This window comes from Oncorhynchus clarkii, chromosome 1 (assembly GCF_045791955.1).
Source record: "Oncorhynchus clarkii lewisi isolate Uvic-CL-2024 chromosome 1, UVic_Ocla_1.0, whole genome shotgun sequence".
Classification (NCBI taxonomy): Eukaryota; Metazoa; Chordata; class Actinopteri; order Salmoniformes; family Salmonidae; genus Oncorhynchus; species Oncorhynchus clarkii.
In genome coordinates, this window is record NC_092147.1 from 40,854,899 (window position 1) to 40,873,426 (window position 18,528).

Genomic DNA, 18,528 nt, shown 5'->3' on the forward strand with positions numbered 1-18,528 from the left:
CTTACGGAAAATTGTCAAATGTGATATAGCGAAGCACCTGAGTGAGTTTGGGGAGCAATTACGCAGGTACTTTCCCGAACCGGATGACACAAACAACTGGATTCGTTATCCCTTTCATGCCCTGCCTCCAGTCCATTTACCGATATCTGAACAAGAGAGCCTCATCGAAATTGCAAGAAGCAGTTCTGTGAAAATTGAATTTAATCAGAAGCCACTGCTAGATTTCTGGATTGGGCTGTGCTCAGAGTATCCTGCCTTGGCAAATCGCACTGTTAAGACACTGATGCCCTTTGCAACCACGTATCTATGTGAGAGTGGATTCTCGGCCCTCACTAGCATGAAACCTAAATACAGACAGAGACTGTGTGTGGAAAATGATTTAAGACTGAGACTCTCTCTAATGCAACCCAAAATTGCAGAGTTATGTACATCCTTTCAAGCACACCATTCTCATTAACATGTGGTGAGTTATTCACAATTTTTGATGAACAAATAAGGTTTTATATGTAAGATGGTTAAATAAAGAGCAAAATTACTGATTATTATTATATTATTATTTGTGCCCTGGTCCGTCCTATAAGAGCTCTTTGTCACTTCCCACGGGCCTGGTTGTGACAAAAACTCACACTCATTCTTATTTTTAATAAATTTATCGTATAGTGTGTGTGTGTGGCAGGCTTACAATGATGGCAAAAAACAACATTTGAGAGTGTGCTGACCCTGTTGCTAGAGGGGGTACGCAGCTGGAGGTTGAATGTTTGAAGGTGTACGGGACTATAAAAAGTTTGGGGACCACTGTTCTAAAGCATTGGACAGATTCTCATTGGACAAATGTAAAACCAATTGCATGTTCTAATTTCAAGTAGGGGTATGGTTTATGATGCAATTTGCACCTTTTCAACTGTGGAAAAAGAATACCATGTTGGCCTAGCCTGCAATTGCTTTCAATTGACAACAAACAGCAACCTAAGCCAAGTCCTATAACAACATAGTACCAAAGTAATGTTGTGACCTACACTTTTTTTACATGAACAAAGAGGAACATAAACAGCAGTCACAATAGTTGGCCCACTTGGACTGAATAACCCAGACTCTTTGGCTTAGCCTTGTGTCATCATGACCATGAAAGAAGACATGTTGTCAAACTTTTCACATAAACGTCTGATTTAAAACTTCTATGGAGATACAAAGGACTCATAAGAATTACTCATTGCAAAAAAAATGTAGCTCATGTATAAAAATAGACATTTGAAAAATCTAATACGTGTAGGCACCCTGCTTATCCATTGTGCCTATCCACCCCACCCAGCCTGTGGATTGTCAAACTGTGGATAAAGACCCTTGACTAAAGCAGAGGATAGGCCTACCGCTGACCACCATGGCCTAGCCCGAGACAGAAGATACTCACAGCTCTTCTGACAGGGGCATTAATGAAACCCTATAGGAGCTTCACTGTAGGCCCCCAAAAACCCTGACTGATACAAAATGGCCTAACCAGTCCCATTCATTACTGCACCACTACAGCGCACAGAAAGAGCACGTGAGTAATAGAGAAGACTGGGTATACGCTTGTTGTGCATGCAGTATCTTCACCAGTCTTTTGGGAAATATCCAAATTAGACAGCCTATTCTAGTAAACGATATGTCAAACAAAGGAGGCAAAGGGAAATGCCTTCATTCACAACAATGCAAGACAATGAGACAAGGATCATGGTGATCTGTCTTCACACTGTGTAATTTGAGGTACACATACAGTACGTTCACAAAGGCCTGTTTAACATGGCTTTTACTCAATGTATACACATAAGGCATGTGTAAACAGCTCCATCAGGAAACACACACACACAGTGACAAACACACAGTGATATCAAATCACTAACATGTAAACAGTTGCCCTTGTTTGCACAGACCAACTGTTCATTCTGGACAAAAACAAAGCTCTGGCTCAAATTACAGGAAGTGAGACAGACAGGGAGGGGATGTCTTTCACCTGAGCAGTGGATCAGTGTGTATCTGCATGGGGTCGTCCTCTTCAGATGGTTAGACTCTTCAGATGGTTAGACTCTGCAGGGGAACAGCCCTCTCCAACCATCTCTAACACAGCTCAGAATAGCATAGCTCCAGAACACGGCCAAATCCTTCATGTTCACCAACATGACGCTGGGTGCCCTTTTTTCCTTCTGAGTTCCTGCTCTCTGAAAGATCCGTGCACGGCCCTGAGTCAGTACCTTATGTTATACTTTAAACATTCTGATTTACTATAATTATGTCTTACTTGGCAGTGATTTGTCATCTGTTGTGATACATACTACAGAGCACCATAAGACCCGGGCGGCAGGTAGCCTAGTGGTTAGAGCGTTGGGCCAGTAACCAAAAGGTTGCTGGATTGAATCCCCGAGCTGACAATGTAAAAATCTGTTGTTCTGCCCTTGAGTAAGGCAGTTAACCCACTGTTCACTGAAGACGTGGATGTCGATTATGGCAGCCCCCCCCCCCCCCCCCACCTCTCTGATTCAGAGGGGTTGGGTTAAATGTGGAAGACACATTTCAGTTGAATGCATATCCCCTTTCCCCAAGAAGGAAATGTATATTTGAAGACTATATTTCCTAAATACTATATCCACCAATTTTTTTCACATTTGTGCCTTTTCATCAGAAATGATTGCTTATGTGTGTGTAAAATATACTTTTTCTCTGATTTTTAATTAATAGATTTTAGATGTGTATGAAAATAGTTTTTTTGCAAAACGCTATGTATGTTCTTATCCTATATATGTGACTGTGATATGTGGTTGTCTCACCTAGCTATCTAAAGATGAATGCACTAACTGTAAGTCACTCTGGATAAAAGCATCTGATAAATGACTAACATTTCAAATGTAAATGTTTTACGTACACATCTCATATTACTGTATTGAATATTTTTTTCCAAACATTAAATATTGATAAATGTATCATTTGCACAGTTATTTATAAAGACATTTGTTATTATGCAACTTTTGTAGGTGTAAAACCTAGGAGGATTCCCCAAACTATATAAACACATTATATTAAAATTAGTGGAATCATTTTCAGCCACACATGTTGCTGACAGGTGTATAAAATCGAGCACACAGCCATGCAATCTCCATAGACAAACACTGGCAGTATAATGGCAACTGAAGAGCACAGTGACTTTCAACATGGCACCGTCATAAGATGCCACCATTCCAACAAGTCAGTTTGTCAAATTTCTGCCCTGCTAGAGCTGCCAAATGTAAGTGCTAGTATTGTGAAGTGGAAACGTCTAGGAGCAACAATGGCTCAGCCATGAAGTGGTATGCCACACAGGTTCACAGAACAGGACCGCTGAGTGCTGAAGCGCAGAGTGCGTAAAAATTGTCTGTCCTTGGTTGTAACACTCACTACCGAGTTCCAAACTGCCTCTGGAAGCAACGTCAGCACAATAATTGTTAATTGGGAGCTTCATGAAATGGGTTTCCATGGCCAAGCAGCCGCACACAAGCCTAAGATCACCATGCGCAATACCAAGTGTCGCCTGTAGTAGTGTAAAGCTCGCCGCCATTGGACTCTGGAGCAGAGGAAATGAGTTCTCTGGAGTGAGGAATCACACTTCACTATCTGGTAGTCCGACAGACGAATCTGGGTTTGACGGATGCCAGGAGAACGCTACCTGCCCGAATGCATTGTGGCAATTGTCAAGTTTGGTGGAGGAGGAATAATGGTCTGGGGCTGTTTTTCATGGTTCGGGCTAGTTCCCTTCTTTGTAGTTGTCATGTACTGCCATGTTGTGTCTTGTCTCTGTCCTTTCCCTTCACCCTGTCTCCCTCTGCTGGTCGTTGTTAGGTTACCTTTTCTCCCCCGCTTTCCCCCAGCTGTTCCTTGTCTCCTCTGACTACCCATTCACCCCGTTTCCCACCTGTTCCCTTTTTCCCTCTGATTAGGTCCCTATATCTCTCTCTGTTTCTGTTCCTGTCCTTGTCGGATTCTTGTTTGTTGTGTTTCATGCCTGAGCCAGACTATCGTCATGTTTGCTGTAACCTTGTCCTGTCCTGTCGGAATCTGCCGGTCTATCTGAGCCTACCTATGTTTGGTTATTAAAGAAGCTCTGTTTAAGTTAGTTCGCTTTTGGGTCCTCATTCACTCACCTTAACAGAAGAATCCGACCAAGAATGGACCCAGCGACTTCGGATCCTCTCCACTCAGCCGTCGGGATCCAGGGAGCGATGCTAGGCAGACACGAGCAGGAAGTGTCTGCTGCTCGACATGCCGTTGAGACCCTGGCCACCCAAGTCTCCAACCTCACAGAACAGGTTCACCATCTCCGCCTCGATCCACCGGCCACTTCCAGGGCTTTCGAATCTCCGGAGCCCAGAATCAATAACCCGCCGTGTTACTCTGGGGAGCCCACTGAATGCCGCTCGTTCCTCACCCAGTGTGATATTGTGTTTTCTCTCCAGCCCAACACTTACTCCAGGAGCACTGCTCGTGTCGCCTACGTCATATCTCTCCTTATTGGACGGGCTCGTGAGTGGGGCACGGCAATCTGGGAGGCAAGGGCTGAGTGTACTAACCAGTATCAGGACTTTAAGGAGGAGATGATACGGGTTTTTGATCGATCTGTTTTTGGGGAGGAGGCTTCCAGGGCCCTGTCTTCCCTATGTCAAGGCAATCGATCCATAACAGACTACTCTATTGAGTTTCGCACTCTTGCTGTCTCCAGTGGCTGGAACGAGCCGGCCTTGCTCGCTCGTCTTCTGGAGGGTTTCCGCGCAGAGGTAAAGGATGAGATTCTCTCCCGGGAGGTTCCTTCCAGCGTGGATTCCTTGATTGAACTCGCTATTCGCATTGAGCGACGGGTTGATCTTCGTCACCGAGCTCGTGGAAAGGAGCTCGCGCTCTCCGTCGCCTCCCTCTCCGCATCACTACCATCTTCCTCTGCCGGCTCGGGTGCTGAGCCCATGCAGCTGGGAGGTATCCACATCTCGACTAAGGAGAGGGAACGGAGAATCACCAACCGCCTCTGTCTCTATTGCGGTTCCGCTGGTCATTTTGTCACTTCATGTCCAGTAAAAGGCCAGAGCTCGTCAGTAAGCGGAGGGCTACTGGTGAGCGCTACTACTCCTGTCTCTCCTTCAAGATCCTGCACTACCTTGTCGGTCCATCTACGCTGGACCGGTTCGTCAGCTTCCTGCAGTGCCTTAATAGACTCTGGGGCGGAGGGCTGTTTTATGGACGAGACCTGGGCTCGGGAACATGACATTCCTCTCAGACAGTTAAAGGAGCCCACGGCCTTGTTCGCCCTGGATGGTAGTCCTCTCCCCAGGATTCAGCGTGAGACGCTACCTTTAACCCTCACTGTTTCTGGTAATCATAGTGAAACCATTTCTTTTTTAATTTTTCGTTCACCTTTTACACCTGTTGTTTTGGGCCATCCCTGGCTAGTTTGTCATAATCCTTCCATTAATTGGTCTAGTAATTCTATCCTCTCCTGGAACGTCTCTTGTCATGTGAAATGTTTAATGTCTGCTATCCCTCCTGTTTCCTCTGTCTCTTCTTCACAGGAGGAGCCTGGTGATTTGACAGGGGTGCCGGAGGAATATCACGATCTGCGCACGGTGTTCAGTCGGTCCAGGGCCACCTCTCTTCCTCCACACCGGTCGTATGATTGTAGTATTGATCTCCTTCCGGGAACCACCCCCCCCCGGGGTAGACTATACTCTCTGTCGGCTCCCGAACGTAAGGCTCTCGAAGATTATTTGTCTGTAGCTCTTGACGCCGGTACCATAGTCCCCTCCTCCTCTCCCGCCGGAGCAGGGGTTTTTTTTGTCAAGAAGAAGGACGGGTCTCTGCGCCCCTGCATAGATTATCGAGGGCTGAATGACATAACAGTGAAGAATCGTTATCCGCTTCCTCTTATGTCTTCAGCCTTCGAGATCCTGCAGGGAGCCAGGTTTTTCACTAAGTTGGACCTTCGTAACGCTTACCATCTCGTGCGCATCAGGGAGGGGGACGAGTGGAAGACGGCGTTTAACACTCCGTTAGGGCACTTTGAATACCGGGTTCTTCCTTTCGGCCTCGCTAACGCTCCAGCTGTCTTTCAGGCATTAGTCAATGATGTCCTGAGAGACATGCTGAACATCTTTGTTTTCGTTTACCTTGACGATATCCTGATTTTTTCACCGTCACTCCAGATTCATGTTCAGCACGTTCGACGTGTCCTCCAGCGCCTTTTAGAGAATTGTCTTTTTGTGAAGGCTGAGAAGTGCACTTTTCATGCCTCCTCCGTCACATTTCTCGGTTCTGTTATTTCCGCTGAAGGCATTAAGATGGATCCCGCTAAGGTCCAAGCTGTCATTGATTGGCCCGTCCCTAAGTCACGCGTCGAGCTGCAGCGCTTTCTCGGCTTCGCGAACTTCTATCGTCGTTTCATCCGTAATTTCGGTCAGGTGGCAGCTCCTCTCACAGCCCTTACTTCTGTCAAGACGTGCTTTAAGTGGTCCGTTTCCGCCCAGGGAGCTTTTGATCTCCTCAAGAATCGTTTTACATCCGCTCCTATCCTTGTTACACCTGACGTCTCTAGACAGTTCGTTGTCGAGGTTGACGCGTCAGAGGTGGGCGTGGGAGCCATCCTTTCTCAGCGCTCCCTCTCTGACGACAAGGTCCACCCATGCGCGTATTTTTCTCATCGCCTGTCGCCGTCGGAACGTAACTATGATGTGGGTAACCGCGAACTGCTCGCCATCCGGTTAGCCCTAGGCGAATGGCGACAGTGGTTGGAGGGGGCGACCGTTCCTTTTGTCGTTTGGACTGACCATAGGAACCTTGAGTACATCCGTTCTGCCAAACGACTTAATGCGCGTCAGGCGCGTTGGGCGCTGTTTTTCGCTCGTTTCGAGTTTGTGATTTCTTATCGTCCGGGCTCTAAGAACACCAAGCCTGATGCTTTGTCTCGTCTCTTCAGTTCTTCAGTAGCCTCCACTGACCCCGAGGGGATTCTCCCTGAGGGGCGTGTTGTCGGGTTGACTGTCTGGGGAATTGAGAGGCAGGTAAAACAAGCGCTCACTCACACTCCGTCGCCGCGCGCTTGTCCTAGGAACCTTCTTTTCGTTCCCGTTCCTACTCGTCTGGCCGTTCTTCAGTGGGCTCACTCTGCCAAGTTAGCTGGCCACCCTGGCGTTCGGGGTACGCTTGCTTCCATTCGCCAGCGTTTTTGGTGGCCCACCCGGGAGCATGACACGCGTCGTTTCGTGGCTGCTTGTTCGGTCTGCGCGCAGACTAAGTCCGGTAACTCTCCTCCTGCCGGCCGTCTCAGGCCGCTTCCTATTCCCTCTCGACCGTGGTCTCACATCGCCTTAGATTTTGTCACCGGACTGCCTTCGTCAGCGGGGAAGACTGTTATTCTTACGGTTGTCGATAGGTTCTCTAAGGCGGCTCATTTCATTCCCCTTGCTAAGCTTCCTTCTGCTAAAGAGACGGCACAAATCATCATCGAGAATGTTTTCAGAATTCATGGCCTTCCGTCAGACGTCGTTTCGGACAGAGGTCCGCAATTCACGTCTCAATTTTGGAGGGAGTTTTGCCGTTTGATTGGGGCTTCCGTCAGTCTCTCTTCCGGCTTTCACCCCCAGTCTAACGGTCAAGCAGAACGGGCCAATCAGACTATTGGTCGCATCTTACGCAGTCTTTCTTTTCGTAACCCTGCGTCTTGGTCAGAACAGCTCCCCTGGGCAGAATACGCCCACAACTCGCTTCCTTCGTCTGCGACCGGGCTATCTCCTTTTCAGAGTAGCCTCGGGTACCAGCCTCCGCTGTTCTCATCTCAGTTCGCCGAGTCCAGCGTCCCCTCCGCTCAGGCTTTTGTCCAACGTTGCGAGCGCACCTGGAAGAGGGTCAGGTCTGCACTTTGCCGTTATAGGACGCAGACTGTGAGGGCTGCTAATAAGCGTAGAACTAAGAGTCCTAGATATTGTCGCGGTCAGAGAGTTTGGCTCTCCACTCAGAACCTTCCCCTTAAGACGGCTTCTCGCAAGTTGACCCCGCGGTTCATTGGTCCGTTCCGTATTTCTCGGGTCATTAATCCTGTCGCAGTTCGACTTCTTCTTCCGCGATACCTTCGTCGCGTCCACCCGGTCTTCCATGTCTCCTGCATCAAGCCCGTCCTTCGCGCCCCCGCTCGTCTTCCCCCCCCCCCCCCCCCCCATCCTTGTCGAGGGCGCACCCATCTACAGGGTCCGTAGAATTTTGGACATGCGTCCTCGGGGCCGTGGTCACCAGTACCTCGTAGATTGGGAGGGGTACGGTCCTGAGGAGAGGAGTTGGGTTCCCTCTCGGGACGTGCTGGACCGTGCGCTGATCGAGGATTTCCTCCGTTGCCGCCAGGTTTCCTCCTCGAGTGCGCCAGGAGGCGCTCGGTGAGTGGGGGGGTACTGTCATGTACTGCCATGTTGTGTCTTGTCTCTGTCCTTTCCCTTCACCCTGTCTCCCTCTGCTGGTCGTTGTTAGGTTACCTTTTCTCCCCCGCTTTCCCCCAGCTGTTCCTTGTCTCCTCTGACTACCCATTCACCCCGTTTCCCACCTGTTCCCTTTTTCCCTCTGATTAGGTCCCTATATCTCTCTCTGTTTCTGTTCCTGTCCTTGTCGGATTCTTGTTTGTTGTGTTTCATGCCTGAGCCAGACTATCGTCATGTTTGCTGTAACCTTGTCCTGTCCTGTCGGAATCTGCCGGTCTATCTGAGCCTACCTATGTTTGGTTATTAAAGAAGCTCTGTTTAAGTTAGTTCGCTTTTGGGTCCTCATTCACTCACCTTAACAGTAGTGGGGGGAAATCTTAACGCTACAGCATACAATGACATTATAGATGATTCTGTGCTTCCAACTTTGAGGCAACAGTTTGGGGAAGGCCCTTTCCTGTTTCAACATGACAATGGTTTGTCGAGATCTGTGTGAAAGAACTTGACTGGCCTGTACAGAGCCCTGACCTCAGCCTCATTGAACACCTTTGGATTGAATTGGAACGCCGACTGCGAGCCAGGCCTAATTGCCCAACATCAGTGCCGACCTCACTAATGCTCTTATGGCGGAATGGAAGCAAGTCCCCGCAGCAATGTTCCGACGTCTAGTGAAAAGCCTTCCCAGAAGAGTGGAGGCTGTTATAGCAGCAAAGGGGTGGACTCCATGGTTTCAGAATAAGTTGTTCGACGAGTCCACATACTTTGGGTAATGTGGTGTATTTCTCTGAGAGTGGGGCAGATATATAGCATTTTGCAAAAATAAACATGATTATTTGTTTTTCTGAAATTAAACCATCAAGTGATATATTTTAAACAAATACACGTCTGTCATTGAACAACATGCCATGCTTAGATAGTGAAAAAAAACACCAATCTCTTTCCTAATTTCTTTAAACAATAAAAGCTAATTCACCAACATTTCTGAAAAATGGATATGTAGCGTTTTGGAATGAAACTCTTCATTTCCAGTTTACGCAGCGACACTCAGAAGCACTAGAGCAAAAGTAATTAACCGAGTCATCACAAAATCACAGCAGGCCTACGGTAATGCCACTTATCTCATTAAGGCTATGGCATCGACAGAAAACTGACAAACAAAGGAGCTAATCCACGGCACATTAAGTGTGCTGGTAATTCAATAGAACCTTCATTTGGCAGCCATCTTGCTCTGTTTGTTCGATGATGCTCTTTCTTTCCAAACAGTACAGCACACAGACCCATCATAAGGACTCATATGGCCTCTCTCTGTCTTGCTCTCTCTCTCTTTCCTAGAAGAAAAAAAGCATCAACCATTAGACAATGGGTAGCAGTCTTAATTAGAAAAATGACTTCCTTTGCAATCCTGGCTAAGTAGTTTACATACTGTAATTACAGGGACCAAATCATCTTTTCATCATTTCACTGATTGAGCTCATCAACCCAGTAGGATCTCTTGTGTTGTTCTGCTTGTGCTCAGGGAACATCTGGGCTCAGAGAATTAGCCTTTATTGTAGCAAACATTACTACATGTACCCTCCTGCTGCATTACATTACTACATGTACGCAATACTACAAGTTTCCATTTCACTTTATTGTGATCATTTCTGCGTTAGAAAGATCACAATAAAATCTGAATACACGGGCAGGTAAATATCTGCGATCACTGATTTCCCAAGGACATCATTTGGTGTTGTTTTAGGGATTGTGGTCGGCACATTTAGCTATGAAGCTCCACATTCACTGTGGAGTATAAACACATTGCACTGTGGTTAAGTAGAGTAGATGTAACCAGCACATTTCCAGATTTCATAAACTTTTCTATGCCTTCAGTTCACTGTGACAATGACCCTTAGTCTTTGGTCAACCTTAGTACATTGAAAAATAGTGAGGCTCATTTTATGCAGAGGATTTTTTTTTTGTGCATCTTTGGTCACACATAATCTCCAGTCTAAACTACCTGTCACCTTTGAGTTCATAAGGTGAAGTTTTTCTCTCCCGGTCCTATGAGGCAGCTAGATCTGTCACTATGTGTCGCCAATAAAGCCAATAGTTTAATGAGGCAGCTGTTGGATTTTCACTAATCACTCTACCCTGATTACTCTGATGAGTGGATGATGCTCTTAAATAATCACCCACACAAAAAATTGGCAAAATAATTATCATCATCTCCCTAAGTACTGCAGCTGCACCGCCTGCAATAATTACAAATAGAACAGAGCGCTTTCTGTCATCCTTTATAACCACTTATTATTAGAGCTAATGCTGAGTGGAGCAGTACTGTAAAGACAGTACTCAGTAGCACATCAGTTGAATACCTAGCTACATAAAGACTTCATAACACATTCATAACCCATAAATAAACCATTCATAAGCAGTACATAAGGAAAGCTTATGTTAACAATGCCAAGATTATGTTTTGTCACAGTGATGTCATTTATACTGCCATTATTATTGACCCTAACTTATTCTTCATGGGATTCATCATATAATACCTTGTTTGGTTTTCACAATATCTAGTTGGAAGTATTGTAGCCAGTTTTGTGGTATTGACAGTGCATACTGAGTGAGGAACACTGATAATCAGTGCAGGGAGGGTAGTAGACTTCATATCAGATCCCCGTGGATCTGTTGTTGCCCTCACCCAGCCACTCCTCCCCCTCGCCCAGTAATGGCCTGGCAGACACAATTAACATTTCCATAAAAACAATTCCCTGCTTCCAATAGTCCAATGCAATTTGTTTTCCATCTCTGTTCATTAATCATTGTTTAAATCAGTGAGCCATCTTTTCCTCACTGCCATCTGCACTCAGCTGTGTTACAGAGATGACACCTCGCCTCTTAATCGAAGCTGACAGCCAAGAGGACGCCTGTCCAAATAGCTTTCTGCATATTTGCACCACTTCTCCACTCAACGTCCCTCCTTGCAGCCATCAGGTAAAAGTGGGTTATTCAATGGATTTCTAATTCATCTAAGAAGTGCACACACACACACGTGCACGCAGGCACGCACACATGTATGCACACGCACACACACGCACGCATGCACACACGCACGCATGCACACACGCACGCACACACACACATCAACACTTTCATTTCTGAAATGTAAAGCTATGGCTGCTCGTAAAGAGAAAAGGAGAAGAACAAACGCAACAACAAAGGAATCTTGTACATTCCACAATTTGTTCAAGCTGGCAGGATCATTTTTTTCTGTTAAATGAGTGCACCTTTTCCTATACAACACTATTGTTTTCCTGGAATTGGGAGCAAGGTTATTAATTATTCACTGTTTAGTGTTCTTGTATGAGGGAGCTGTGCTTTTCATTCCATTGCCTCATAGTTCACAGACTTAAGGCCATGGAGCTTTGGCAATTTCTTCAGGCAATATGCTGAAAGAGTGTTGTTAATCATAAGCCAGGTATTCAAATGAAACTTCACTAAGATATAAGTAACAGTTTGGAGGGTTGAGAAGGTTTTTGAACTTGTTTATCCTTCTCTGACTGGATACCAGATTGACCAGTGTACTGCCGAGGACCAGAGCATCCAGACGAACACCTCAAAAAACTTTGGCTTCACACTTTTATCATAGTGTTTTAAGCCGAACGGCAAACAGCTTTGACCTTTTGTGAGAAAATCTGACGTGGTGGCAAGAGAGTGCCAACAAATTCATTTGGCCTGTTCATCTGAGCTTGGATTACAGATATTCAAATCATGTGCTTGGTGTTTAAACAAGTGATTCCATCAAGGGAGAAAGTTGCTAAGCATATCTTTGCCATGTACTGCACTCTAACATCACTTGTAATATAGTAAAGAGGATAAGATACTAGCACCTGACTTGACGTTGATTTCAACTTCAGTCAACGTCACTCTGATTTTTTCCTTCTTGCTTTACTCATGTTTACTCATATTTTGTAAAATAAAAAATAAAAAACGTCTGTGTTGTATTTTGCATTATGATAGAAAGGCTATTCTAACATAAGCACAACTCCATTAGCCATGGTGTCAGTCTGTTCTGCTTTCTTGCCAACTTCTCATGGAATTGCCATGCCAAACTCTGGTACCCAAGCTACAATTTCATCATAATAAACAGGTAATATTCTGAGACATTTTCAAATCAAGACATGCCTTGCATTTCACAGCTTGCTTATTCTCTCATCAACAACAAACACATTTATCAACTAGCTTCCATTTTTGCTTTTCTAATAAAGAGGGTTGCGGTTAAATTATGTGTAAATTCCAAGGCTGAATATTTAATGCTGATTGATCGTACTGGCTGCAACCCACCTGCTCCTCCTCCTGTCCCCTTGGAGCCTGTGAGAGGAGAACTCTGCATTGGAGAGGAACAGAGCATTATGGACTCTTAGCTCACATATGACAGATGGGGCATCATGGCTTCAAAGGCAAGCATTTGCAGATGAGAGGGGGGAGTGTAGGTAAGGGCTAAGGGGTATTTCAACAACACCTCTCTATCTAGGTGACAGTGATAGATATTAGACTAGAGATTCTCTATTATCAAAGCATTCACTGCACCCACTCACAACCTCTGTGCATCACCATTGACCACCATGACACACATTATTATACATATGGAGAAGTCTGACAATAATAAAACATCTGTACGTCCAACAGACCTCAACCCAATTACCACGGTGGATGACTTGATATGTGTTGCATTAAAACGAGTGTTGACTGCAACAGATTATCTATGATGAGAAGATCACAGTGGACTGTCATTACACCACACCACATTGTCCTTTTCATTGAAAAGAGAGAAAGAAAAGAAGAATTAACCCGAGAGTCTAATTTGGAATCAACGATCAGCCACACACAGTATATTTTGACATACAGTCCTTTAAAAAGTATTCCCAGCCAATGTTCCCTAAAAAAAAAATGGCGGCACTGAGGAAATGTCAGGTCTGCTGAGCGCAAACTTGAACCTTGTGAAAATTCTGTGCAACTTCTAAGTTAGTTGTAACAGTGGTCAAGTAGGCTGCTGTGGCTATTTGATAACGATGTAGGCCTGTCAGAGTGCCCACCATCAAAAACAATGCAGAAAATGCATCCCAAAATATTTTGTTTTGTCATTCAGCCTAAAGTAGCAGCTAAAGTGTGGTGTTCAATGTAGGCCTACATTCCGTGAGACTTTTGGAAAAAATATGCAGGGCTTGACATTAACCTGTTGATCCACTTGTCCTTCAGACAAGAAGGTGACTGGAAATGTGTTGATTGATGCAAGAAACTACTACAAAATAAAGATTATTATTATTCCCATACCATTACTACAGAGAATCAGACAAATTGTGCTACCCTCTGCCTATTGGCTACTTAATCAAGACCATCTCAAAATACAACACTGCCACTTTAAGGCAGAAAAAAAGTTATTTACCTGACTTGGTTTTCAAAGATGTCTAGAAATGTACATGCTCTTGTGGGAAGCAACAACACCCCCATTGCAGACTAGAAATGAGCTATAACTAAGTTAATAACTCACTAACTAGCAAAGGATATGAACAAATGTGCACAGGTGGCTACATGCAGTACTCTCTTTGATCTCAAAACAAGCACATCTACTCACGACCACTCATGCTGTATATACAGTCTAGTTCAAAGTGAACGGCACAGATCCATATATGGCAATGGTATTTTTGCAGCTCTGATTGGTTATGCTGCACCGGTCTGTAGAGTACAGGCTGCCTGCCTGTCTGTCAATGCAATAGAATCCTACTCCGATGCAATTTGCCTACAAGAAAATCTCTTGCATAGTAAGTTTTGTATACTAAGTCTTGCATAGTTCACTTCGTTTAGGTATGTTTAATTGAAAGTGGCTAATATTGGCAATTCCAACAGTAGAGGGAAACTAGAAGGTTTAGTGAAGTTCATTCTCGTGCTTCTCTGCGCAGGCTAGTATTTCTTCTGTGCAACAGTCCCGGGGGAGGAGTTTAGAGGGAACATTGTTCACACATCTTGACAAAGTAGTATAAAATTGATTTCATTGTCATTTCTTTTCAACTATCCACACAATATACTCTGTAATGTCAAAGTGGAAGAACCTTCTAACCTTTTTTTTTTTTTAAATGTATGAAAAATACAACACTGATATATATTAATTAGATAAGTATTCACCCCCATGAGTCAATACATGTTAGAATCACCTAAGGAAGCAATTACAGCTTTGAGTCTTTAGGCGTAAGTCTCTAAGAACTTTGCACACCTCGATTGTACAATATTTACCCAGTATTCTTTAAAAAATTACTTGAGTTCTGTCAAGTTGCTTGTTGATCATTGCTAAAAGCCATTTTCAAGTCTTGCCATAGATTTTCCAGACGATTTCGGTCAAAACTGTAACTAGGCCACTCAGGAGCATTCAATGTCATCTTGGTAAGCAACTCCTGTGTATATTTTGCCTTGTGTTTCAGGTTATTGTCTTGCTGAAGGGTGAATTTGTCTCTCAGTGTCTGTTGGAAAGAAGATTTTACTTGTGCTTAGCTGTATTCCATTTATTTTTATCCTAAAAAACTCCCTCGTCCTTGCCGATGACTAGCATACCCATAACATGATGCAGCCACCACCATGCTTGAAAATATGAAAAGTGGTACCCAGTGATGTGTTGGATTTTCCCCAAGCATAACGCTTTGTATTCAGGACAAAAAGTTATTATTTTTTGCCCCTTTTTTTGCAGTATTACTTAAGTGACTTGTTGAAAACAGGTTGCATGTTTTGGAATATTTGTATTCTGTACAGGCTTCCTTTTTTTCACTTTGTCATTTAGGTTATAATTGCGGAGTAACTACAATGTTGTTGATCCATTCTCAGTTTTCTCATATCACAACCATTAAACTCTGTAACCGTTTTAAAATCCCCATTAGTCTCGTGGGGAAATCATTGAGCAGTTTCCTTACTCTACGGCACTTGAGTTAAGAAGGACACCTGTATCTTTGCAGTAACTGGGTGTATTGATAAACCATCCAAAGCCTAATTAATAACTTCACCATGCATGATCGTTTCCCTTCTTTGCAAGGCATTGGAGAACCTCCCTGGTTTTTGTGGTTGAATCTGTGCTTGAAATTCACTACTCAATTAAGGGACCTTACAGATAATTGTATGTGTGGGGTACAGAGATGGGGTAGTAATTCAAAAACCATGTTATACACTATTATTGAACACAGAATGAGTTCATGCAACTTATCTAATTTGTTAAGCACATTTTTACTCCTGAGTCTTGCCATAAGAAAGGGGTTGAATACTTAATCACTCAAAACATTTCATCTTTTAATTTTTTATTAATAAAAAACAAAATCTACAAACAAAATCCAAATTGATATTATGGGGTGTTGTGTGTAGATCAGTGATACAAAATTTAAATTTAATACATTTTAAATTCAGGCTGTAACTCAAAAAAATGTGCAAGAAACAGGGGTGTGAATCATTTCTGAAGGCACAGTACACAAGACCTGCTATTCCACCATCATACACAATCCTGTTTTGTCCATTCGACATGACTTATGAATGAATTTGGGGTCAATTCAAGCATTGAAATACATACACTATCCTACACTATATGACTACCCCACCTATACTTACTTTTTGACTAGATTTCCCAAGTTCCCTTCACTTAATAGCCTACTGACTTTGGCATTACCAGGGGCAGCCAACCTCACCACAAGGCGCTCATGCATTCACGCACACAAATCTATTCTGAGAAACCATGTAATTCTGAGAAAACGGCATTCGAATAAGTTGAAAGTTAGAGTTGCTGGAGATGATAAATACGTTTGACTGAATATTGTTAAAAAAAATCCTTACCTGAGCATTTAGATCAGCGCATGTAAAAGACTCCACCGCGTATTGGACTCGAAGTGACAGCTTGAGTTCAGTCAGTGACAAGTGATGGCCTGTGTATCTGACTTTTCCGTGATCCTGCGCTAAAGGGTAATAATAAAATCAGACCTCCGTCAACATCCTTCAACTATTAAACATGCATGCTTTCGAAATGAAGTATGGAAGCATATGAGCTTATAGTTTAATGTCCGTGAGAAGGAGGGGATATGACCACTTCGAGATGGCGTGGACTCCCCCATCTGGTAGTTGACAAGCACTGCGTAAATTATGCATAGGTTATTTACACTCCAAGATTATCAACTACCCGTTTCACTTAAATTAGTCATCAGGATGCACATGACATTCAGTAATATTTTGCTCCGTAAAAACGTCACATTTTAGTGGGTTATTTTAAATTAGGCCTAGTCACCATGCACATTAATTGTTGTGAAGTTTGGCACCGTAAAAAACGTCACATTTAGTAGGCCTGGCAGAGTTAATTTTCGGCATCCACTTGTTTGTGACAGACACAGGATGGGGTTTGGTATGACTTTGCCATGGCCCACCTCCTTATCATCTTAATCTTTCCAGATCTCTCTCTCTCTCTCTATCCTCTTTCTCTATCTCTGTGTGTGTGTGTGTGTGTGTGTGTGTGTGTGTGTGTGTGTGTGTGTGTGTGTGTGTGTGTGTGTGTGTGTGTGTGTGTGTGTGTGTGTGTGTAAAATGTTTGATTGAGCCTTGCTCCTTAAACCCATGGACTGTGTCAACATCGAAAAAGTAGCCCTGTGACCTCCGATCGTCTTCTCAAAATATTTATAATGAGGATTTTAGCCACTCTGACCCTTTGTAAAACATAATGAATAATGCAGGATACCTCTGACTTGTGATTCAGCTGTTTTTACAGTTAGTGCTTAGAGCGCTCATAGGCTTCTTTTCAGAAAGCTTAATTGGGTGCTTCTAACATCCATCACACTCCTGCCATCCCAATGACCTTCCCAGTGGATTATTTTCTAAGAGAGAGATGGAATTTATCTATACAATAACCACACACAAAAAGCCCCTATTGTGCACACATCCTTGTGCATTCTACTTAGATGAAATGTATAGCCTCAAAGTACTGTGCTGATGTTAGCCCCTGGTGCACTTTGACACCATTTACAGAGGTCTGATTTTCATTCAAATTAACTATATGACCCCAGATTTCTGAAATATTAAATAGATGCAAGAACATGTACTTACATTATATAGACACAGATTAATGTAACACTTCAGGGGATGTTTCATAGACCAAGCAGTGATTCTCTATGGAACATGGTTTGAAATACAGGAGTAGGCTTTATCTGGGCCCATGAAACAGGTCCAGGTGTACAGCAAGGAACAGTTTAATGCCCCATTTGTAGCTGGGAGCATGAGCCTCTTTTCTGAGCAACTGTCTGGTCAACAATACCTGCTTGTCTCTGCAAGGAGATCCTAAATAACCTAACTCTTAAATCCTGTTTAAACCCTGCAATGTAGATCTCACTGTTGTGTTTCAGATGAACATGTTCCTTAGATCTATTTGAACTGTTAAGTACATGGTCCAACATCTACCTTCAAAGATGAGCTTTTTAAGTTCAATGATCTGTGTCTAACTAATTTGTCTCATGCTACCTGGATTGGGTTTTCATATTGCAGCCCTAATCCTGGTGGTGAGGGGATCACCTCAGGACCAGTTCAGTTTAAAAGCTGCTTATCAAACCCTGCACTCTCACCACTTAGCAAGCAGCAAGTGATACACTGCCGTGAAAAGTATATACCTTCTGATTTTATCTATTTCTGCAGAAAAAAATGTACACTGAATGTTATCAGATCTTCAACCAAAACCTAATATTAGATAAAGGAAACCGGAGTGAATAAATAACATGAAATGTTGATATTTATTGAATTTTAAAAAATGATGCAACACCAATTTTCCCTGTGTGAAAAAGTAATTTCACCATCACACTACCACCAACATTCTTGACCGCCGGTATGGCGTTCTTACTGTGGAATGCAGTGTTTGCGACAGACATAACCGGACCCATGTCGTCCAAATAGTCGACTAGAGTTTGCCAAAAAGCACCTGGATGATCGTCAAGATTCCTGGAAGAATGTTCTATGGACAGATGAGTCAAAACTAACTTTTTGGACAACATGGGCCCCGTTATGTCTGCGAAAACCAAACACTGCATTCCACAGT